The 24,558-nt window shown below is 38.5% G+C and overlaps 1 protein-coding gene across 5 annotated transcripts in view; it reads left to right on the forward strand.

Annotated features, from left to right (window-relative positions):
• Nucleotides 1-24,558, forward strand: part of LOC309797042 (uncharacterized protein) — a 123,233-nt gene that overhangs the window by 53,328 nt on the left and 45,347 nt on the right. For 3 of the 5 annotated variants that reach the window (XR_014292531.1, XR_014292534.1, XR_014292535.1), the window contains one exon: nt 3,895-3,950. The gene's annotated coding sequence lies outside the window, so the exon portion shown is untranslated. Of the gene's footprint in view, nt 1-3,894; nt 3,951-12,051; nt 12,142-13,056; nt 13,333-24,558 lie in introns of all 5 variants that reach the window. The other 2 variants (XR_014292532.1, XR_014292533.1) reach the window with 2 other exon arrangements.

The raw sequence follows: 24,558 nt of genomic DNA on the forward strand, positions 1-24,558 counted from the left end.
GTCTTCCCTCTATTGTGCATTGTGTATTTGCATTATGCATCGACCAAACCTCCCCGCCAGCAGAAATACCTGCTCAAACATAAAGAGCAACCTTCTCCTAGCACCAACAAGGCAATTCCTTAAAAGATAGCATTCCTTCTTAATCTTGTAAGGAGTCACAATGACCCACCACTTTGTACTTGCAGATCTGAATTGTGCAATGTATCTATGGCATTTAATGTACAGCTTTCTGTCTCAAAAAAACTGCTTTGACCTCTAATGGGTGGAACAGTTCTCAGAGCTTTCTGAGAGGCTGTTCCTCGGTTATAATCCTTAATTTGGCTTGAATAAAATTTTCCTTTTCTTTCAGTAGATTGACTGTTGATTAATTTTTTGTCAATGACAGGAATACAATTAACTGTTATAAAAGGGCTGGCGGTAAACATTGAATCCATGGTAAATGTTGAACTAGAGGAAAAACTGAGGGAGTTAAGGTTACACAACAAAATGTGTTATAAGCCCTGAAAGTAGAAATACACCAGCCACAGAAATTTGTCATTTTGTGAGTTGTAGAAGTAATTATACTCATCCTTTTATTCTCATTCTTCATTGTATGGTGTCAATACGTTAAAATTAACATGTGGTAAGAATATATATAATGTTTTACATGCTAATGATTTTTTATCCAAAAAAACATTAGGGTGTCATTTTGTAAGTTATATTTCTTGTGAAATAGCATGTGCAATTCAGCAAGTCCTTCACTGTCATTTTTCTTTCTCTCCTCTTTAAAACAAGTAAAATAAAATTGAACTATTTAAAATAAAAGCTCATATAATCCCGTTTTAAAACTTTGAGGTATAGTTCACATATATTAAAATCGTTGTCGGGAAGGAAGAAATTTTCCTCTATCCTTACTAGACCTCTGGCTGGTCTAGTAATTAGATTGACATGATTTACAGGAGATTAACAGAAGAAAAATCAAACAAAAGTTTAATACCATGTATACATGGGGCAGACCCAGGAATGTTAAGTAACTCGCCAGAATGGCTGAAGCCTTCACCTTAAATACCATCTTTAGCTAAAGACAAAAGAGGGTGTTGGGGGTAGTGGTTTGGGACTTCAAAGGGAAGGAAGGCAATTCACATGGAGATGGAAAAGCAAACGTCTGGTATATAAATGCAGAGACAACCTGACACAGAGTGGACTCTTTATCTCTAGGCCCTGCTAAGTTTCCTCCCACCACAGCTAGTTCATATTATTTGCAGATATCTTTGGTGATAGCTCTATTCCAGGAACAGGCCCTTGATCTAAATTCTTTAGGTAGTTTCAGGGTAAGTATAATGAAAGTCTTCCAGAGTCTTCTGTTATTTAAAAATAATCAGCCTAAATTAATCCTCATGCCAAAGAGAAACATTTTGGGGTGGCAAATTTTGCATCCCTAAAGCATTGTAACCCTTCCACTTCCATCACCTGTGAAAGTTTCCTTGTGCCCCTTTCCAGTCAGTTCACCACTCCTTAGCAGCCACTTTGTGATTTAATCCTAGGTTAATGAAATTGTTGGTAACTATGTTTTTAATCTACTTATTTTTTTCTTTTTTTAAAAATTTATTTATTTATTTTTGGCTGTGTTGGGTCTTCGTTTCTGTGCGAGGGCTTTCTCTAGTTGTGGCAAGCGGGGGCCACTCCTCATCGCGGTGCACAGGCCTCTCACTATCGCGGCCTCTCTTGTTGCGGAGCACAGGCTCCAGACGCGCAGGCTCAGTAATTGTGGCTGATGGGGCCAGTTGCTCCGCGGCATGTGGGATCCTCCCAGACCAGGGCTCGAACCCGTGTCCCCTGCATTGGCAGGCAGACTCTCAACCACTGCGCCACCAGGGAAGCCCTTATTTTTTTCTTTTTAATTTTATTTTTTGTACATTTTTATTTTAGTTTTATTGAGATATAATGGACATATAGCACTGTATAAGTTTAAGGCACACAACATAATGATTAGACTTAACATGCATCATTAAATGATTACCACAATAAGTTTAGTGAATATCCATATCTCATATAGATGCGAAATTAAAGAAATAGAAAAAAATTTTTTTCTTGTGATGAGGACTCTTAGGATTTACTCTCTTAACAACTTCCATCTATAACATACATCACTGTTAATTTATCATGTTGTACATTACATCCCTATTACTTATTTATCTTATAACTAGAAGTTTGTAACTTTTGACTGTCTTCATCCAAACCCCACCTCCCCACCCCATCTCTTGTAACCACAAATCTGATGCCTTTTTCTATGAGTTACTTTGTTTTTGAAGTATAATTGACCCACAGTACTATGTTAGTTCCTGTTGTACCACATACTGATTTGATATTTCTGTATATTTCAAAATGATCTTCATGATAAATCTAGTTACCATCTATCACCATTCAAAGATATTACGTACTTATTGGCTATATTTCCCACACTGTACAATTTATAGCAGTGACTCATTTATCGTGCAACTCTTAATCCCCCTCACCTATTTCTCTCCTCTCACTCCCTCCCCTCTGGCAACCATCTGTTCTCTGTATTTATGTTTCTGTACTATGTTTGTTCATTTGTTTTGGTTTTTAGATTTCACTTAGCATAATACCCTCTAGGTCAAGATTTCATTCTTTTTTATGGCTAAGTAATATTCCATTGTGTGTGTGTGTGTGTGTGTGTGTGTGTGTGTGTGTGTGTGTGTGTGTGTGTGTATCCCACATCTTCTTTATCCATTCATCTGTTGAAGAGACCAGGGTGTCCCAAACCTGGTGTCAGCCAGCTGGTGAGCAGGCTGGATCCTAGGGCAGCTGACTGAGGCGTCCACAGTGTCTCAGAGCTGGTGTTGGCCTGCTGGTGGGCGGGGCCGGGTCCCAGGAATCCTGGGACTAGTGCCAGTCCATTGGTGGGCAGAGCTGGGTCCCGGGGTTTTTGACTGCAGGGCGCTGGGGAATCCTGCAGCTGATGTCAGCCCCTCTGGTGGATGGGGCTGGGACCTAGGGGGTCCCTGGGTTGATAACAGCCTCCTGGTAGGTGTGGTGGGTCCTGACACTGGTAGGCCATGGGGCTGTGGTGGTCCTAGCACTGGTGTCTGCCCACTGGTGGGCACCACAAGGGTCAAGGGGCTAACGGGGTTGGTGCCCACCCACTGGTATGTGCAGCCAGGGCCCAGGGTGTCCTGGGGCTAATGCCAGCCTGCTGGTAGGCAGAGCCAGGTCCTGATGTCTCTGGCTGCAGGGCCCTGGGGGTCCCAGAATTGGTGTCTGCCCACTGGTAGGTGGGCTGGGTCTTAATGGCTGGCTGTAGGCCCTCAGAGGTCCCTCGGCTAGTGCTGGTGCACTGGTGGTAGCCCGTGTCTGAGGGTGGCTGGTGCTCAAGGGGTCCTAAGGCAGCTGGTCTGCTGGTGGGTGGGTCTGTGTTCCCATGTGAGTAGCTGCTTGACCTAAAGCATCCCAGAACTGATGCCGACAGGCTGGTGGGCGGGGCCAGTTCCATCCCTAATAAGCTAGAGGGAAGATTCCAAAATGGTGTTTTCCAGCACCAGTATCCTCCTGATAGAATGAGCTCTCAAAAATGGCTGCTGCCAGCATCTATGTCCTCAGGGTGAGCTCCAGTTGCCTCCTGCGTCTCATAGAGCCTCTCCAAGATCAGCAGGAGGGTCTGATCCAGGCTCCTTTCAAATTACTTCTTCTTCCCAGGGTCTCAGAGTGTGTGAGATTTGGGGTGTGCCCTTTAAGAGTAGAGTATCTTTTCTATCCTCTGGTTCTCCTGAAAGTAAGTCATCTAAATTTTTTAAATGAAATATTTCAAACGGAATATATTGGGAATGAGAAACTGAGTGCTTGTTACTACTACCCTGCTTTAACAGATCTTAAATGTTATCATATTTGTTTCAGCTTTTTCACAACCTTAAACAGTACAGTTGAAGCCCCCTCTTCATCACACACCACAAGTAAGTCCTATTCTGAAGTCGTATATCCTTACCATGTGTTTTTTTAAATACTTTTACTGCTTAGTTGTACAGTAATGGTTTTTCCATGCTATTAAACTTTATTAAAATTCTATCATATTTTATGTATTCTACAACTTTGGTTTTTTCACTCATTATTTTTGAGTGATATTCAGGATATTCAGCCACTATGGAGTGGTATAGCCATAGTAGTTATTTACAATGTCTTTTCTGGTTGGTGCCAAACTAGTTGTTAAATATTTTTAATATCTTACCCTGGGATTTATCTATATTGATAAATATATTAATCTAGCCAATTCATTTCAATTACTGTACCATATTCCACTTGGTGAAAATACAATGGATCTGTTAGCCTATTGATGGATGTTTAGGTTGTTTCCAGTTATTTACTATTAAATACAAAGCTGCAGGGCTTCCCTGGTGGCACAGTGGTTGAGAGTCCGCCTGCTGATGCAGGGGACATGGGTTCGTGCTCTGGTCTGGGAAGATCCCACATGCCGCGGAGTGGCTGGGCCTGTGAGCCACGGCCGCTGAGACTGCGCGTCCGGAGTCTGTGCTCCACAACGGGAGAGGCCACAATAGTGAGAGGCCTGCGTACCGCAAAAAAAAAAAAAAACAAAAAACAAAGCTGTGGTAAAATCTTTAGAGGACTTCCTATGCACATATGAGAATTTCTTTAGTGTTTTTATTAAAGTGAAATTATGTGTATGTAAAGTGAAATATGTGTTACTGTCCAGAGTGATTGTTCCAATTTATGCTCTCACCAAAGAGTATGAGAATATTGGTTTCTTAGTAACATTTTCTTTCCTCTCCTTATCCCTTTTCCCCCCTGCTTATGCTTTTCAGCACTTTTGTTATTATTTCTTTAAAAAATTTGCCAACATGATGGATATGAAATTATATCTTGTGCTTTAATTTGCATTTCACTAATTATTGGTGATGTTGAAGATCTTTTCATAGGCTTATTAATGATTCTGGTTTCCTTTTCTTAAGTTTCTTTTCACGTCATTTATTGTTATCTATTGGGTTGTTTTGTCTTTTAATTTTGTTAATTGATTTGTGACAGTATTGTTTTTAATATTCTGGATAAAAATTTACAGTAGTTTTAAAAAATGTTATGAATGTCATTCCTTTTTAAAAAATTTTTCATTCGAAAATATTTTTAAACTTACGGAAACTTATCAAAATAATATAAGGAACACACGTATTCTCTTATCAAGATTTGCCTATTGTTTACATTTTCCACTACTAGTTTTATCTTTTGTGCTCCTCCCTCTCCACTCTGTATAAATAGTTTTTTTTTCTAGAACATTTGGCCCTTTACCCCTAAATACTTCAGTGGATACTTTCTAAGAATAGGGTTGTTTTGGGGTTTTTTTTATAACCATAATACATTTGTCTACCTCATTTGTCTAAACTATCCTTCATATTTCATAACAATGTTCTTTAGAGCATTTTTACCCCATGTAGTCCTGGATCCAGCGTAGAGATAAATATTATACTTAGATGTGCCAGTTTATTTTCCTAGGAGGGGCTTATCCCACGTCACACATCATTTATTAAGATTCCCCCAACGTTGCTGCCACTCGTTGATCCCTACCTTGCCTGAACTCTTAAAACAGTCAGACCAAAAACTTTGTTTTAGCGCTTAACTATACAAGGTAGTGCCATGAAGAAGGCGTAGACTTTGCTGACAGCCAAGAGAATGCTGGAGTTCTCTCAGGGTAAACTGACAAACTGAAGAAATCAGACCAGTATTTACAGTTGGGAATCTCCATTGAAATGACCCAACCATGTCATTCTACCACAAAGAACAAAGATTAACAAGCCCCACCTATATTCCTAAAACTTCCAATCAGCTTTTCATTCCAGTCTCTTAGATATGAACAGAGAACCATGGATCACTCCACATTTGAAGAAAATCTTTAAGCAGAAGGGCAGAGACCAAAATGAACAAACCAACAGCAAGCAATTAAAGACAAACAAACAATGCAGAGAACAGAAGAAAATGTTTTAATTATAATAAATTCCTTTAGAGAGATGAGAGAAAACTTTGCACCCATGAAACGATAAAATGCCAGGACTTCCCAGGTGGCACAGTGGTTAAGAATCCACCTTCCCATGCAGGGGACAAAGGTTTGATACCTGGTCCGGGAAGATCCCACATTCCGCAGAGCAACTAAGCCTGTGTGCCGCAACTACTGAAGCCCACGCACTCTAGGGCCCTTGCTCCGCAACAAGCGAAGCCACCACAATGAGAAGCCCATGCACTGCAACGAAGAGTAGCCCCCACTCCCCGCAACTAGAGAAAGCCCGCGCGCAGCAACAAGGACCCAACTCAGCCAAAAAAAAAACCAAAAAAAAAGCCATGTAAATGAATATTTAGAGGACCAAAATGAGCTCTTAGAAATTAAAAACATGATAACGTAAATGAAAAAGTCCATAAGTGGATTGAAAGATAAACCAAGGAAATGTCCCAGATAGTAGAACAAAAAGACAAAGCTATGAAAATAAGAGAGAAAAGTTAAGAAAATTAGTGGATTAGAAGAGGATATCTAACGTCCAAATAAAGGAGAGAGAGCAGAGAACATGGAGGAAAGGAAAATACTAAAATAATTCAAAAAATTTTCTCAGAAATGTCGGATGTGCATTTTCAAACTGTATCAGCACACTAAGTGCCCAGCATAGTGGAAAAGAAAGACCAACAGCAAGGGACATAATTGTGACACTTCAGAACAATGGGAGTCAAAAGAAGATGGTAATAACTTGCACGGGGGGTGCGGGGGGGAACCATGTTGCATGAAAAGGACAAGAATAAATATATCTTTGAACTTGCCAGTAAAAACGCTGGAAGCTGAAGGACAATGGAGTAAACGATTTGAAAATATTTTTAACCTAGAATGTTATACTCAACCAAATAATCAAGTGTGAGAGCAAAACAGTTCATTTTCAAACACACAAGTTCAAAAAAATTGTATCTCTTACACACCCTTTCTCAGAAAGCAAATGGAGGCTGTGTCACACCAAAACAAGGCAGTTAATTATAAGAGAGCAACGTGGAATCTCGAAAACAGGAAACAAACATGGGGGTATAATGCAAAAGAGGACATTTCTGTTGGGAATGTGAAATGGTACAGCTACTGTAGAAAACTATATGGCAGTTCCTTAAAAAATTAAGCAGAATTGCCATATGATCCAGCAATTTCACTTCTAGATATATTTTCAGAATAAGTGAAAGCAGAGACAGGTTATTTGCCCACCAATATTTATAGCACCATTATTCACAATAGCCAAAAGGTTGAAACAACCTAAAAATTCATCAACAGGTGAATGGATAAACAACATATCATTTATACATACTATGGAATATTAGTCTTAAAAAGGAATGAAATTCTGATACATACTACAACATGGATAAACCTTGAAAATATTATGCTAAGTGAAACAAGCCAGCCACAAAATGGCAAATACTGTATGATTCTACTTATATGCGGTACCTAGAATAGTCAGATTTATAGATACAGAAGGTAGCTTAGTGGTCTAGGGGTGGGGTGCTGGTGAGGGAGAATAAGAATCATTGTTTAATTGGTGCAGTGTTTCAGTTTGGGATGATGAGATGGACGGTGGTGATGGTTGCACAAAAATGTGAATGTACTTAATGCCACTGAATTGTACATTTTTAAATGGCTGAAATAATAAATTTTATGTTATGTTTTTCATACCAAAAAAATATATTATACTTAGTTGTCATGTCTTTGTAGCCTTCTTTAATTTGCAGCATTTCCACAGCCTTGTAAAACTGTAGTACAGCATGGCAACCAGAATATTCACATTGTTGATGATTCCATCACAGTGTAGTGAGATATTCTGAGATCATGAAAATATCTTGCACCCTATCAAAATATCCCCCTGGACTTAGCCTTTATCCTTGCCCATTCTTTACTGTGAACGTTTTGCAACTCTAGTACTTCCTCCAGATTTACCAGTCAAGCCTCAGCATAATACTATAAGCACAAGACCTACCTTCTCTCTGATTTATTTATTATTATGAGGGATTGAAATTCTTAGCTTTTTTCAATGGTTAATAATTCATTTTGCTTCTTAAATATTTTTTTGCTCAAAATGTTCTAGATATGGCCCATGGGAGCCCCTTAAAACTGTTTCTTATGTGCTTGTAACATGTCCCCAACATTTATTCGAACATTTCCTTACTTTTGTCATAAGACTCATACCTATCCTGCCTTATCCTGCAATTGTCTCTTTCTTCTAGGAGCCTTGGTTCCTTTTAGTGGAGGAATAGTATTTACAAACCAAGATCTCGGTGCTTGGCTGCTCATTGCTCCTGAGCTCTTTTCTTGTTAGCCCTTCCTACAGAGCTAGGAAGTACATACATATATATACACAGATACACAGATACATATACACTAAACATATACTTATTTTATTTCTGTGTGGGTTCATACTGTACCTTCAGTTCTAATCCATCCCTATAGTGTTCTTTCTTGATTTTCCCCATTCTATAATTATCTCTTCCTTCTATGCACAGTGAGAAAACTGGCTCCCAGCAACATCAAAAATATTTACACAATTGTGCAGTCTTACAATGTATCTAAAGTATTTTCAAAATTGCTTCACCGAAAAGCCAATAAACAAACCCACTAAAAATAGTTAAGGGTTTATTTTCACTTCTGCTCCTCGCCCCCTGACACCCACCCCCCCATCCCCGAAGACTGAGGGTATACTGTCAGATACTGTGTTTATAAGATACTTGAATGCATCCTTTCTTCTTCCCTCCGTCCCTTCCTTCCATTCTTACCCTTTCCTTGCCTATTTCCCTGCCCCTTCCTCTTTCTCTTTTTCCCATCCTATTTGATTCCTTTTCTTCTCCATATGGTTATGGTGTAAACTCAAAATGTAACTATGTTCATTTGTTTAGTTTTAGTTTTCCTTCCATCACGTTCTTACTGATATAATTTTATTTTTTGAATATTTAGAGTAGTAATGTGCTTTAATAAGTTAAAAAGTGTACAAAAGGTTACACTCAGAGAAGTGTCATTCTCTCCTGTATCCGTTCTACCTCATTTGCCTCCCCATCCCTTATGGATGACTAAATTCATTGTTTTCTGGTTTATTCTGCTGACACAGATATATGTTTTCTTATTTTCCCTTCTCACACGATAGGTAGCATGATATATTTGTTCCTTAATGTATTGTATTTTGAGTTTTCCTTTTAATACTACTTTTTGGAACCTACTCCATATCAGTTCATAATATTCCTTTTTTATTTTTTGAATGTATGAAGCATCTGTAGTGATGTTCCTTATTTAATTCCTGATATTAGAAATTAGTTTTATTCCTTTCTTTATCAATCTGTCTAATTTATCAGTTTTGAGATTTTTTGTTTTTTGTTTTCTCTATTTTTCAGTTTTTTATTTCAATGATTTCTGCTCTTACCTTTATAATTTCCTTTGGCTTGCTTTGAGTTTAACTTGTCTTCCTTTCCTGCTTTCATAAGGTAGAAGTTTAGGTCAGGTGTAGGCAAAGTTTTTGTTCAAGGGCAGCATAGTCTTTTAGCTTTATGGACTGTATGGCCTCTCACAATTGCTCAGTGCTGCCATTGTGGCAGAAGTCGGCCATAGATAATTTAAGTGAATGGATGTGGCTGTGTTCTGATAAAACATTATTTACAAAGACAACACAGGCCTGGGGGCTGTAAATCAGTGAACCCCCCCCCTCCGGCTTAGATCATTGATTTGAGACTTTCCTTCTTTTTTTTTTTTTGGCTGTGTTGGGTCTTCATTGTTGCACGTGGGCTTTCTCTAGTTGCAGCGAGTGGGAGTTACTCTTCGTTGCAGTACGCTGGCTTCTCTTGTTGCAGAGCACAGGCTCTAGGTGCGCAGGCTTCAGTAGTTGCCACACGCGGGCTCAGTAGTTGCTGCACACGGGCTCTAGGGAATACGGGCTTCAGCAGTTTGGTGCGCGGGCTCAGTGGTGGTGGCTCGTGGGCTCTAGAGCGCAGGCTCAGTAGTTGTGGTGCAACGGCTTAGTTGCTCTGCAGCATGTGGGATATCTTCCCAGATGAGGGATCAAACCCATGTCCCCTGCATTGGCAGGCAGATTCTTTTTTTTTTTTTTTAACATCTTTATTGGAGTATAATTGCTTTACAGTGGGGTGTTAGTTTCTGCTTTATAACAAAGTGAATCAGTTATACATATACATATATCCCCATATCTCTTCCCTCTTGCATCTCCCTCCCTCCCACCCTTCCTATCCCACCCCTCTAGGTGGTCACAAAGCACGGAGCTGATCTTCCTGTGCTATACGGCTGCTTCCCACTAGCTATCTGTTTTACGTTTGGTAGTGTATATATGTGTGTGCCGCTCTCTCACTTTGTCACAGCTTACCCTTCTCCCCTCACCGTATACTCAAGTCCATTCTCTAGTAGGTCTGTGTCTTTATTCCCATCTTGCCCCTAGGTTCTTCATGACCATTTTTTGTTTTTGTTTTTTAGATTCCATATATATGTGTTAGTATACGGTATTTGTTTTTCTCTTTCTGACTGACTTCACTCTGTATGACAGACTCTAGGTCCATCCACCTCACTACAAATAACTCAATTTTGTTTCTTTTTATGGCTGAGTAATATTCCATTGTATATATGTGCCACATCTTCTTTATCCATTCATCGGATGATGGACACTTAGGTTGCTTCCATGTCCTGGCTATTGTAAATAGAGCTGCAATGAACATTGTGGTACATGGCTCTTTTTGAATTATGGTTTTCTCAGGGTATATGGCAGGCAGATTCTTAACCACTGCACCACCAGAGAAGTCCCAAGACCTTCCTTCTTTTCTAACATAGACATTTAAAGTCATAAATTTCTCTATTTAGCTGCATCTCACAGATTTAATACATATTTTCATTATTATTCAGTACAAAATGTCATCTGATCTTTCTTGTAATTTTTTGACTGAGTCAATGTTCATTTAAAGGAACGTTTAATTTCTAAATATTTGGGGGTTTCCTAGTTACCTTATGGTTTGTGTTTAATTCTGTTGTGGTTAAAGAACATATTCTTTACAATCTTAATGTTTTTATTTATACTTGTACTGTATTATGGTCCAGAATATTGTCCCTCTTGGTAAACCTACCTTGTACAATTGAAAATAATGTGCGTTATGTCATTTTTGTTGTATTATCTAACAGTATCAATTGAATCTAGGTGATTGATAATGTTGTTCATGTCTTTTATGCATGTATGCATTCCTGAATTTTTTTTTTAGGTCTGTGAATTGCTGACAGAGGTTTAAAATTAGCAACTATGAGTGTGGAATTACCTTTTATTTGTCAGTCTTTAGTTCATGTATTTTGATGTAGCTCATGTATTCTGTTACTGAGTGCAGATATGTTTATGATTGTTGTGTATTGTTGAATCAGTACTTTTTTTTTTTTTTTTTACGGTATGTGGGCCTCTCACTGTTGTGGCCTCTCCCGTTGTGGAGCACAGGCTCCGGACGTGCAGGCTCAGCGGCCATGGCTCACGGGCCCAGCTGCTCCGCAGCATGTGGTATCTTCCTGGACCAGGGCACTAACCTGTGTCCCCTGCATCGGTAGGCAGACTCTCAACCACTGCACCACCAGGGAAGCCCTGAATCAGTACTTTTTTTAGTCTGAGTCCTTCTTGATTTCCAGTAATAAGTTTTGTTTTTAAATGTTTTATCTACTATTAATACAACTATTTTAGTGAACTTACGCTTATCGTTTCCTTCTCATACTGTTTTTCCACCCATTTCAAAGTTCACCTCTGTATTTCATATTTAGTTTATGTTAGTTTTTAAATCCATTTTTAACAGTCTCTGCCTTTTAAGTGGAGCATTTATTCCATTAACATTTATTGGAATTATTGCCGTGTCTCTGCTGGGGTCTGCCATTTTATTTTTTGGCTTTCTATTTGTTTTCTCCATTATTAGTTTCTTTGTTCCTCCTTTCTTGCTTTTCTGGGAGCAGTTGAATTGTTTTAGAATTCCATTTTAGTTTTCCTGTTTACTATTTAGCTTATGTTTTGTACATTATTTTTATAGTGGTCTTCCTATGAATTACAATGTTCTTTCTTATGAAGAACCAAAAAAGTGTAACACATTCTCTAGAGAAAAGAAAATTCCAACTCTAAGGTAAACCAAAATTGTAAACTAGCATTTGAGAATTTTAAAGTGGGCAGTTTTATTCTCAATGAAGTGAAACAACATATTTTCTTTTTTTTATATTTATTTATTTTTTTGGTGTATAGTTGTTTTACAATGTTGTGCTAGCTCCTGATGCACAGCGAAGTGAACCAGCCATATGTATACACATATCCCCTCCCTTTTGGATTTCCCTCTCATCCAGGTTGCTACAGGGCACCAAGTAGATTTCCCTGTGCTATACAGCAGGTCCTTACTAGTTATCTGTTTCATACCCAGCAGCATATGTATGTCAATCCCAGTCTCCCAGTTCATCCCAGCCCTCCTTCCCCCCGCAGTGTCCACACGTTGAAACAACATATTTTAAATGCATGAAAATCTCATAAGAAAAATGGGAACTCTCCACAAGGGACTCATGAAAAGGAAATAAGTGGAAATGCTGGAAAGGAACAATGTAATTTCTGAAGTGCAGAGTTCATTGAGGGGATTTAACTTTGGTATGTGTATAGACGTGACAGAAGAAAGAGTAAGTGAGCTTGGAGCCAGATCAATAAAAATTATCTTAGGTGAGGAAAAGAGTAAAAAAAAGAATGAGAAAAACTGAACAGAGCCACAGAAACCTGTTAGATCACATCAGTCAAACATATGTTTAATTGCGATATCAGAAGAGATGAAAGAGAGAAATGGGGAAAAACATTTTTTAAATGAAAAATTCTCAAACTCCATTAAATGTAAAAATTTGCAGACAGAAAATGCTAAATATGAAGCATGATAAAGGCAAAGAAGGCCACCTTAGGCACATCATAATTAAAGTGTCTGAAGCCAAACAAAAAGTGTAAGTTTAGCAACAGAAAAATGACATATACATGGGCATAATGATCATATTACTTTGTGACTTCTCGTCAGAAACCATTTCAGCCAAACTGCATGGAACAGCACCTTTAAAGTCGTGAGCAAAAAAGAAAAAAAAAAAGAAACAAACCTGTCAACCCTTAATGTATATCCAGTGAAAATACTCATAAATGAAGATGGAATAAAGGCATTTTCAATAAAAGAAAACTAAGAGTATTTGTTACAAATGGATCTATGTTACACCACAAGATAAAAAGTACTTAAGACAGAAGTAAATGAAACTTCTTGAAAACTTGGATCCTCAGAAAAAGATGAAGGGCATTAGAACTGGTAAATATCTGGGTAAATGCAAAGTTTTTTTTTTTTTTTTTTTTTTGCCTTTTCTCTCTTCATAGTTTTATAAAGCAAATACCTTATTGAAAATTAAAATTGTAACATCATTATATTAGGTCTATAACATACATATATGTATTATATATAAAAAAGTAAAATAAAGAACAGGGGACTATGAGCTTATAACACTGCAAGATATTGTGAAGCAGTACATTATTAAATGCAAATGGACTGTGATGTAGTAAGCTTTTACATATAGTTTTCTGGACTTTTCTGTTCCTTTCCATTGACCTCTCTCTTCAGGGGCTAGTACCACACTCCTGATTATACAGGCTTTATAGTATATTATAATAATTTGTCAGGTTAGTTCACTCATGGAGCTCTTTTTTTTCTTCAGTGTTTTCCTAGAAATTTATGTGGGTTTATTTTTCCAGTTGAACTTCAGGATCAATTTGTGTAGCTCTGTAAAACTAATTTTTGGGGATTTGGGGGGGAGGATTTTATTAAATTTATAAAATTATGTTTATAAAATTTATAAACTTACAAATGATGTCTTGAAGATCTTGGGACATCCTAATTCAAAAACAAGGGATGTCTTTTTATTTATATAAGGCTCTTTTTGAATTTTAATGTGTATTTTATAGTTACCTTCATATATATTTTAAACAGTTTTTGACCTGCTTATTCATAATATTTTATCCTTTTTGTTGCTATTGTATTTGGAGCTTTACCATAATGCCCTCTAACACAGGGGTCAGAAAGTTTAAAGACCAAATCGAAGGTGTTTTATGCTTTTCAAATCCTGGTCTTTCACACTACTTAACTCTGCCATTGTAGCACAAAAGTCACCTTAGACAATTAATAAATGGATGAGTGTGACTGTTTTCCAGTAAAACTTTATTTATAAAAACAGGCACCAGGGGCTTCCCTGGTGGCGCAGTGGTTGAGAGTCTGCCTGCCGATGCAGGGGACACAGGTTTGTGCCCCAGTCCGGGAAGATCCCACATGCCATGGAGCAGCTAGGCCAGTGAGCCATGGCTGCTGAGCCTGCGTGTCCAGAGCCTGTGCTCTGCAACAGGAGAGGCCACAACAGTGAGAGGCCCGCGTACCGCAAAAAAAAAAAAAAAAAAACAGGCACCAGGACTCCTGTTTCAGAAAGTGTGACATAGATACATTCCCTGTTCCTCCACTCTTAAGTACACTGTAATCCCTGGAAATAACTTAAGAGGCAACCCAAGGAGAACTCTGGAAAGTGGAAGAGGAGCTCTGCTAATATGTTGGTAAGGTATGTGGGGAGAGGAGTAGCATTTATATTCCTGTGATTAAGTCTCAGTCTTATAGTGAGCCTGTGCCCCTTGTCTGTGACCTTACCAAGTGATTCTTGGGTTTTTCCCACTTGAGGTGAGACAGGAAGGCTCGAAAGGGCTGGATTTGGGTACTTCCCTTTCTCCTGTCAGAGGCTCAAAGGGACTGGAGTTGGGTATTTTCTTTTCTCTATGTCAAAGGCTGTAGGGAACAGAAGTTGGGATTTCCCTTCCCCGAAGTCTGTTTGACTGTGCTAAAACAAGTTTCCCTTGACAGTGTGCCATTTTTAAGGAGAACAGAATGCTCTGGGTGTATTTGAAAATGGTCTGGTGGGCTTACCTGGTGGCGCAGTGGTTGAGAGTCCGCCTGCCAATGCAGGGGACACAGGTTCGTGCCCCGGTCCGGGAAGATCCCCCATGCCGCGGAGCGGCTAGGCCTGTGAGCCATGGCTGCTGAGCCTGCGCGTCCGGAGCCTGTGCTCCACAACGGGAGAGGCCACAATAGTGAGAGGCCCACACACCGCAAAAAAAAAAAAAAAAAAAAAAAAAAATGGTCTGGTTCAGAACTGAAAGAGTAATTCAACATTTGGAAGTCAATCATGTAACTAAAAAAGAAAACATATTATCTCAATATGTACAAAAAGAGAAGCATTTGACATAATTTAAAACCTATTCATAATAAAAAAATGCTTAGCAAATTTGGAATAGAAGGCAATCTCATTAATGTGATAAATTGAATCTCCTAAGCACTGATAGTAACATCAGTATCAACCATTAAAGACTTAATGGTTTCCCCTTCTATGAACAGGAAGTAGGCAAGTATGTTAGATTTCACCATGACTATTCAATTTTGTATTGGAAGTTCAAGCCAATACCATAAGGCAAGAGAAAACAATAAAGGGCCTGCATTTCAGTATACTAGCTGTGAATATTTGGAAATCAAAATTTAATTAATGGTACCATTTACAGTGGCACCCCACGCCCCCAAAAAATCCCATGAAATATAGGCAAGTCTTGAAGCAGCCGCAGAGCACAGGGAGATCAGCTCGGTGCTTTGTGACCGCCTGGAGGGGTGGGATGGGGAGGGTGGGAGGGAGGGAGATGCATGAGGGAAGGGATATGGGAACAGATGTATATGTATGACTGATTCACTTTGTTATAAAGCAGAAACTAATAAAAAAAAAAAAAGAAAAAAAAATATATATAGGCAAGTCTTGCTTTACATAGTATTGTGGGACTGTAAAAATGACTGCTACCTGAAAGCAATATTAATTAAATGAAAAATTACTGTTGCTCCATTACCTAAAAAGTTTTTTGACAAAACATTAAAAATTCTCTTACTGTCAATCACAAATGTATAGGAAATTTAAAGCATTAGTTAAGCTAACAGTTATTTACTATATTTTAATATGAAATGTTAGAAACAGAGTGTTTTATTTTATTATAAAAATTATCAATAGTAGATTTAACAGTGCTTACTTTCTTCTCCTTGTATAATTTGTATATTAGGAGTGAGCATCTTTTCTATAGTTTGCTGAATTGTCATTCTTCTTTCTAAATATGGATTTCCATCCAGCATTTCATCTTTCATGCTTTCAGTGTCATGAAATATTTCTGAAAGTTTCTTTAACATAAAAATTTTTGCTGGTATGTCACTCCCTATTGGACATCTTCATCCTTTTCAGCACAGTCACTATTCTCATTTGTACTGGTAAGTTACTACAGGTTCATATCTAAAGGTCTTAAATGATATTGTCAACATTTCCATGGTCAGCCAATTATGTTATAACTATGTTTACATTAAATTCAAATTTCCCATCAGTGTTAACACTTTTATCACTGCACTTCTATTTTCTTTCTTGGCCATTTCCTTTTTTGATTATGTATTTTCGAAGATGTCATATGGGTTTATCCCTGGAAGACAAGGAGGCAACATAACTACATTTTTGCATGTAAACTGAATAACTGATATGCAGTGACTGATCACTAGTAGACTTCAAAAGAAGTAAGTGAGGTTTCTAGGTCCACATGTAAGGAGCTTGGAGCCAGTCCATCCAAAAGATAAGTAAAAAACTGAACAGACTGAAAAATCACCAGTGCTTCTTGTATCTGTAAAAGAGGAGAGGACACAGGGCAAACTATTGCCCACAAGATTGGAGAGAAGAGACGGGTGAATACAGGGAGTCATGGCTTACTGTAGCAGACGAGCAGAAACCACTGCAGGAACCAGTGCCAGGATAGGAAAACCTGAACTGTAATTGTTAAATTGCTGGAGCCTCAGTGTGGACAAGTCTGAGAGGTAAAAACTCCTTGGGCACCCAGTCATAGAGGGATCTCCACAATATTGTGAGATTTACCTCCAGGAGTACATACAGGAGAAAAATACCCTTGTACTTCTGTCAGGGGGAGAGAAAGGGGAATCATCTTGAAATAAGCCAGAGTACTCTGTTCTTAAGAAGACCTGACCTCAGAGGAAACTGTTTAACCAGAGCCTAACCTGCTGGGATATTATCATAGCCTAACTTAACCTGGGGAAGGGAAATACCCAACTCCAGCTTACTGTAGCCATCCTGTCCCACCCAAGGCAAGAAGAATAAAACTGAGAAGCTGTTGTGAAGTTACATAGTCCAAAGACATACGGTCACTGAAAGATTGAAATCTAATTATAGGACTGTAGAATGTTTCCCCTTCCCTCACGCTTCACCATCCCATTACTAAAGCCTTGTTATAGCAGGTCCTTTTACATTGTATGTCGTGTCCAGCTATGAAGAAAAAATTACAAGGCATACCTAAAGGCAAAAAACCCAATTTGAAGATGCAGACCAAGGACCAGGACCAGAGATGGCAGGTATATTGGAATTAGCAGACCTGGAATTTAAAACAACTTTGATTAATATTCTAGGGGCTCTAAATGGGTGAAGTAGACAGCATGCCAGAAGAGATGGACAGTGTAAGTAGAGAGATGGAAATCCTAAGAAAGAACCAAAAGAAGTGATAAATATAAAAAACACTGTAACAGAAATGAAGAATGGCTTTGATGGGCCCCTTAGTAGACTAAACAAGGCTGAGGAAAGAATCTCTGAGCTCAAGGATGTAGTAATAGAATTCTTGAAAACCAAAAGCAAAGGGAACAAAAGACTGAAGAAAAAATAGAATATTGAAGAACTGTGGCACAACCACAAAGTGTAACATACGTGTAATGGGAATACAAGAAGAAGAAGTAAAGGAATGGAAGTTATATTTGAAGTAATAGTGACTGAAAATTTCCCCCAAATTAATGTTAGACACCATAGCACAGATCGAGGAAGCTCAGAGAACACCAAGATAAATGGCCCCAAAACTATACCTAGGAATATCATTTTTAAAAACAACAGAAAATTAAAGCGTAAAAAAAATCCTGAAAGAAGCAAGAGGACTATGTTAAGGACTCTAGTGGGTGACGTAGACAGCATGTAGGAACAGGTGGGCAATGTAAGCAGAGAGGTGGAAATCCTAAGAACCAAAAGAAATGTTAAATATCAAAAACACTGTAAAAGAAATGAGGACACCTTTATAGAGGAATAAAAATAAGAATCACACCTGACTTCTCAGAAATGATAGTAAGAAAAGCATGGAGTGAAATATTTTAAGTGGTTAGAGAAAAAAACCTGGAAACTAGAGTTCTGTACTTTGCGAAGTTATCCTTCATAAGCGAAGAAGAAATAAAGACCTTCTCAGACAAACAAAAATTGAAGGTCCATTTTTTTGCCAGTAGACCTTTCAGGAAACGTTAAAAGAAGTGCTTAGAGAGGAGGAAAGTGATAAAGATTGGAAACTCAGATCTACATAAAGTATCGAAGAGCCTTGAAGAAGGAATGAGTGAAGGTGAATAAAAACTTTTTTTCTTATTCTTAATTGATCTAACAGGTAATAATTTGTTAATAATAACACTATTCAATTGTGTGTACTTTTATATATCATATGCATATATGTTTGTGCTTATGTATACTTACGTATAAGTGAAATTAGTGAAAGCAATGATATAAGGGACAGGAGGGAGGAATTAGGATTATTTTGTTATTAAAAGGTACTCACACTATCGGGAAGTGATATAATGTTGTTTGAAAGTAGACCTGGATTAATTGTAAATGTATACTGCATTGTGGCAAGCACTAAAAAAAAAGTTACAGAAGAAGTATTAGCTGATATGCTAAAAAAGGGGAGAAAATGGAATCATATAAAATGCTCAGTTGAAACCACAAAAGGCCAAAAAAATTAAAAGACAAAAGCAGGAACAGAGAAAAAGTGCAACAAATAGAAAACAGGAACAAATATGGTAGATGTTAATCCAGCTATATCAATAATCACTTTCAACATCAGTGTTCTAATTGCACAAATTTGGGAGTGTTCAGAGTAGGTCAGATAACAAGAGTCAACTATATGCTTCCTAAAAAAAATGAATTATAAAGACACATACAGATAAAAGTAAATGGGTGGGCTTCCCTGGTGGTGCAGTGGTTGAGAGTCCACCTGCCTATGCAGGGGACACGGGTTCGTGCCCCGGTCCGGGAAGATCCCACATGCCGCGGAGCAGCTGGGCCCATGAGCCATGGCCACTGAGCCTGTGTGTCCGGAGCCTATGCTCTGCAGCAGGAGAGGCCACAGCAGTGAGAGGCACGCATACCGCAAAAAAAAAAAAAAAAGTAAATGGGTGGAAAAAATATATCATGTTAACACTAGTGAAAAGAGATTAGGAGTACCTCTATTAATTTCAGATGGAGCAAATTTCAAAGAAATTAAAGGTGTCAGGGATAAAGAAGGTCATTACATAATGATAAAGGGGTCAGTTCTCCAAAAAGATATAACAGTCCTTCACGTGTATACACTTACCAACAGAACATCAAACTATTTGAGGCAAAACCTATGCAAATTACAAAGAGAAATAGACGAAACCATCTATTAGTTAGAGACTTCAACACCTCTCTTTCAGAAATGGACAAATCCAGCAGGCAGAAAATCAGTAAGGACATAGTTGAACTCAACACCACCATCAATCAGCTGGGTCTAATAAATATCTATAGACTACTTCATTGAACAACACTAAGATTACACATTCTTCTCAAGCTGACATGGAACATTCAGCAAAATGGAAAACATTTTGGGCCATAAAACACACCTTAACAAATTTAAAAGAATAAAATCAATATATGCTCTCAGAGTGCAATGGAATGAGATTAGAAATCAATAATAGAAATATATCTGGAAAATCTCAAATGTGCTGAGATTAAAAACACTTCTAAATAACACATGTGTTAAAGAAGCAGTATCAAGTGAAATTCTAAAATATTTTTAATTAAATAAAAATGAAAACTCTACTTACCAAAATTTGTAGAATGTAATGAAAGCAGTGCTCAGAGGATAATTTATAGCACTGGATATGTATTTATAGAAAACAAGAAACAACTAAACTCAATCTAAGTTTCTACCTTAGGAAACTAGAAAAAAGCAAATTAATCTAAAGTAAGAAGAAAAATAACAAGTAGAGCAGAAATTAATAAAACTGAAAACAAGAAATACAAAAAATAAATGAATCCAAAAGTTGGTTCTTTCAAAAGATCCATGAAATTTATAAGCCTCTAGACAGACTAAGAAAAATAAACCAGAGGACACAAATTACTCATATCAGAAATGAAAGGTGGGACATCACTGCAGATCCTGTGGACACTGAAATGATAATAAAGGAATACTATAAACAACTCTGTGCCCACATATTTGATAATCTAAATGAAATGGACCAATTCCTCAAAAGACACAGTTTCCCAAAACTTACACAGTAAAAATAGACAATCTCAGGAATTCCCTGGTGGTCCAGTGGTTGAGACTTGGTTCTCTCACTGCCAGGGGCCCGGGATCAATCCCTGGTCAGGGAACTAAGAACCTGCAAGGTGCATGGTGCAGCCAAAAAAAAAAAAAAAAGTATAGGAAAAGTTACATTTAAAAAAAATAGACAAGCTCCTTAGTCCTATATCTATGAAGGAAATTGAATCAATATTTAATAACCTTCCAAAACAGAAAGTACCAGGTCCAGATGGGTTCACTAGTAAATTCTGTAAGACATTTAAGGAAGGAATCATCCCAGTACTCTACAATCGTTTTCAGAGGATAGAGGCAGAGAAAATGCTTCCTAACTTATTCTGTGAGGCCAACATTACCCTAATAGGAAAATTAGGCAAAGACATTACAAGAAAACTGCAGACCAGTATCTTTCATGAACATAGATAAAAGTCCTCAACAAAATATTAGCAAATCAAATACAACAATGTATAAAGAATTATGCATCATGAATAAATGGAATATATAATTGGTATGCAAGGTTGTTTCAGCATTTGAAAATTAATTAATGGTCAGATGCCAGTCCCTGCCCCTGCTGTCCTGGGAGTGTGCACAGGCCACCAGACCTGCACACCCCATATCAAGGGGATAATGGCTAGCACACACTGAGGAAAGAGGCAGCACTCATCCAAACTAAAAGCAGCCCCTCCATTCTGGACAAGATGGCGGAGTAGAAGGACTTGTGCTTACCTCCTCTCACAAAAACACCAAAATCACGACTAACTGCTGAACAGCCATCAATAAAAAAGGCTGGAACCTATCAAAAAAAATATTTTACATCCAAAGACAAAGGAGAATCCACAATGAGATGGTAGGAGGGGCACTTACATGATATAATCAAATCCCATACCTGCCAGGTGGGCAACCCACAAACTGGAAGATATATCAGGTTCTCCCACAGGAGTGAGAGTTCTGAGCCCTACGTCAGGCTCCCCCAGCCTGAGGGTCTGACATTGGGAGGAGAAGCCCCCAGAGCATTTGGCTTTGAAGGCTAGCAGGGCATGAGTGCAGGAGCTGCATAGCAGTGGGGGAAACAGAGACTCCACTCTTAGAGGGCGCACACAAGGCTTCATGTGCACTGGGACAGAGCACAAAGCAGTGACTCCATAGGAACCTGGGCTAGACCTACTGGCGGGTCTTGGAGGGTCTCCTGGGGAGGCAGGTGTCAGCTGTGGCTCACTGTGCAGGCAAGGACATTGGTGGCAGAAGCCCCAGGGAATATTGATTGGTGTGAGCTCTCATGGAGGTCACCATTTTGGCACTGAGACCTGGCCCCACCCAACGGCCTGCAGGCTCCAGTGCTGGGATGCCTCAGGCCAGTCAACCAGCAGGCTGGGAGCACAGCTCCACCCATCAGCAGACAGGCTGCCTAAAGTTGTACTGAGCTCACAGCCACTCTAAACCCACCCCTTGAAATGGCAGGTACCAGTCCCTTCCACCAGGAAGACTGCACAAGCCCCTGGACCAACCTCACCCACCCAGGGGGCAGACACCAGAAGCAAGAGGAACTATGACCCTGCAGCCTGTGGAAAGGACACCACAAACACAGAAGGTTAGGACTTCCCTGGTGGTGCAGTGGTTAAGAATCACCTGCCAAGGCAAGGGACACGGGTTTGATCCCTGGTCTGGGAAGATCCCACATGCCACAGAACAGCTAAGCCTGTGTGCCACAAGTATTGAGCCTACACTCTAGAGCCCACGAGCCAAAACTACTGAGCCCAAGTGCCACAATCACTGAAGCTGTGTGCCTAGAGCCTGTGCTTCCGCAACAAGAGAAGCCATCGCAATGAGAAGCCTGCTCACAGTAGTGAAGAGTAGCCCCAGCTTGCCACAACTAGAGAAAACCTGCACACAGCAACGAAGACCCAACACAGCCAAAAATAAAAATTTAAATAAATAAATTTATATAAAAACAAATGAAAAAAAACCCACAGAAGTTTGGACAAAATGAGACGGCAGAGAAATGTGGTCCAGATGAAGGAACAAGATAAAACCCCAGAAGAACAGCTAAGTGAAGTGGAGATAGGCAATCTACCTGAAAAATAATTCATAGTAATAATAGTAAAGATGATCCAGGATCTTGGGAAAAGAATGGAGGCACAGACCGAGAAGATGTAAGAAATGTTTAACAAAGAGAAGATTTTTGGTTTGTTTTCAAATTTGCTTTATTATTTTTTTACATCTTTATTGGAATATAATTGCTTTACAATATTGTGTTAGTTTCTGCTATACAGCAAAGTGAAGCAGCTATATGTATACTTATATCCCCATATCCCCTCCCTCTTGAACCTCCCTCCCACCCTCCCTATCCCACTCCTCTAGGTCATCACAAAGCATCAAGATGATCTCCCTGGAGGTACAGATTTAAAGAACAAACTGTTAAACGGAGATGAACAATACAATAACTGAAATGAAAAACACACGAGAAGGAATTAATGGCAGAATAAATGAGGCAGAACAGATAAGTGAGCTGGAAGACAGTGGTGGGAATCAGTGCCACAGGACAGAATAAAGAGAGCAGCATGAAAAGAAATGAGGACAGTGTAAGAGACCTCTGGGACAACATTAAATGCACCAATATTCACATTATAGGGGTCCCAGAAGGAGAAGGGAGAGAGAAAGGGCATGAGAACATATTTGAAGAGAAAATTAATTAATGTAAACTCTTATATCAACAGGCTAAAAAAAAAAGAAAAATCACATGATCATAGCAATAGATGCAGAAAAAGCATTTGACAAAATCCAACACCCATTTGTGATTAAAAAAAACAAAAACCTTGCAATAAACTAGGAATGCAGGGGGGACTACCTCAGCCTGATAAAGATGATCTATCTACATAAAACCTACAGCTTGATACCTAATGGTGAGAAACTTAATAGCTTTCACACCAAGATCAGATAAAAGGCAAAGATGTTCCCTGTCACCACTCCTTTTTAACATTGTACTGGATTCTAGCTAAAGCAAAGACAAGGAAATTAAAGGAATACATTTTGGATAGGAAAAAATATAACTGACTTTGGTTGGAAATGACATGTTTGTCTCTGTAGAAAATATGAATTGACAAAACAAAAACCAAAAATACCTTCCCAGAACTGAAACAATTATAGAAAGGTTTCAGGATACAAGGTTTTTCAGTCACTTCTGTAGACACCAGCAACAAACAAGTGGAATTTGAAGTTAAAAATACAGGTCTATTTATGTTCGTACTCTCCATAATGAAATTGGTATAAATCTAACAAAATATGTACAAGATCTATATGAGGAAAACTATAAAATTCTGATAATAGAAATGAACTGATTTAATGGAGATAGTATCAATACATGTACATGGGTAAAGAAGACTCAACATTTTCAAGATGTATGATTTTCCCAATTTGATGAATAGCTTCAAGGTAGTCCTAATAAAAATTCCAGCAGGTTATTTTGTGGATATCAACAAACTGATTATAAAGTTTATATGGAGAGACAAAATACCCTGCATTACCAACATGTTATTTGAGAAGAGCAAAGTTGAAAGATTCACACTACACTACTTCAAGACTTATTTTAAAGCTACAGACAGTAATCAAGATAGTGTTGTATTATTGCCCCCAATAGACAAATAGATTAATGAAACAGAATAGGTAGCCCAGAAATAGACCCAAGTGAAAATTTATATATATGACAAAAGAGCATATATATGATATATATGCCAGTATGGTACTGGCACAAAAACAGAAATATAGATCAATGGAATAGGATAGAAAGCCCAGAGATAAACCCACGCACATATGGTCACTTTTATCTTTGACAAAGGAGGCAAGAAGATACAATGGAGAAAAGACAGCCTCTTCAGTAAGTGTGCTGGGAAAAGTGGAGAGCTAAATGTAAAAGAATGAAATTAGCACACTCTCTAACATCATACACAAAAATAAACTTAGTGTTGATTAAAGACCTAAATGTAAGGCTGAATACTATAAAACTCTTAGAGAAAGATATAGCAGAACACTCTTTGACATAAGTCACAGCAACATCTTTTTTGACCCACTGCCTAGAGTAATGAAAATA

The sequence above is a fragment of the Mesoplodon mirus genome (assembly GCF_964341445.2).
Source record: "Mesoplodon mirus genome assembly, chromosome: X".
In the NCBI taxonomy this organism is placed as follows: domain Eukaryota; kingdom Metazoa; phylum Chordata; class Mammalia; order Artiodactyla; family Ziphiidae; genus Mesoplodon; species Mesoplodon mirus.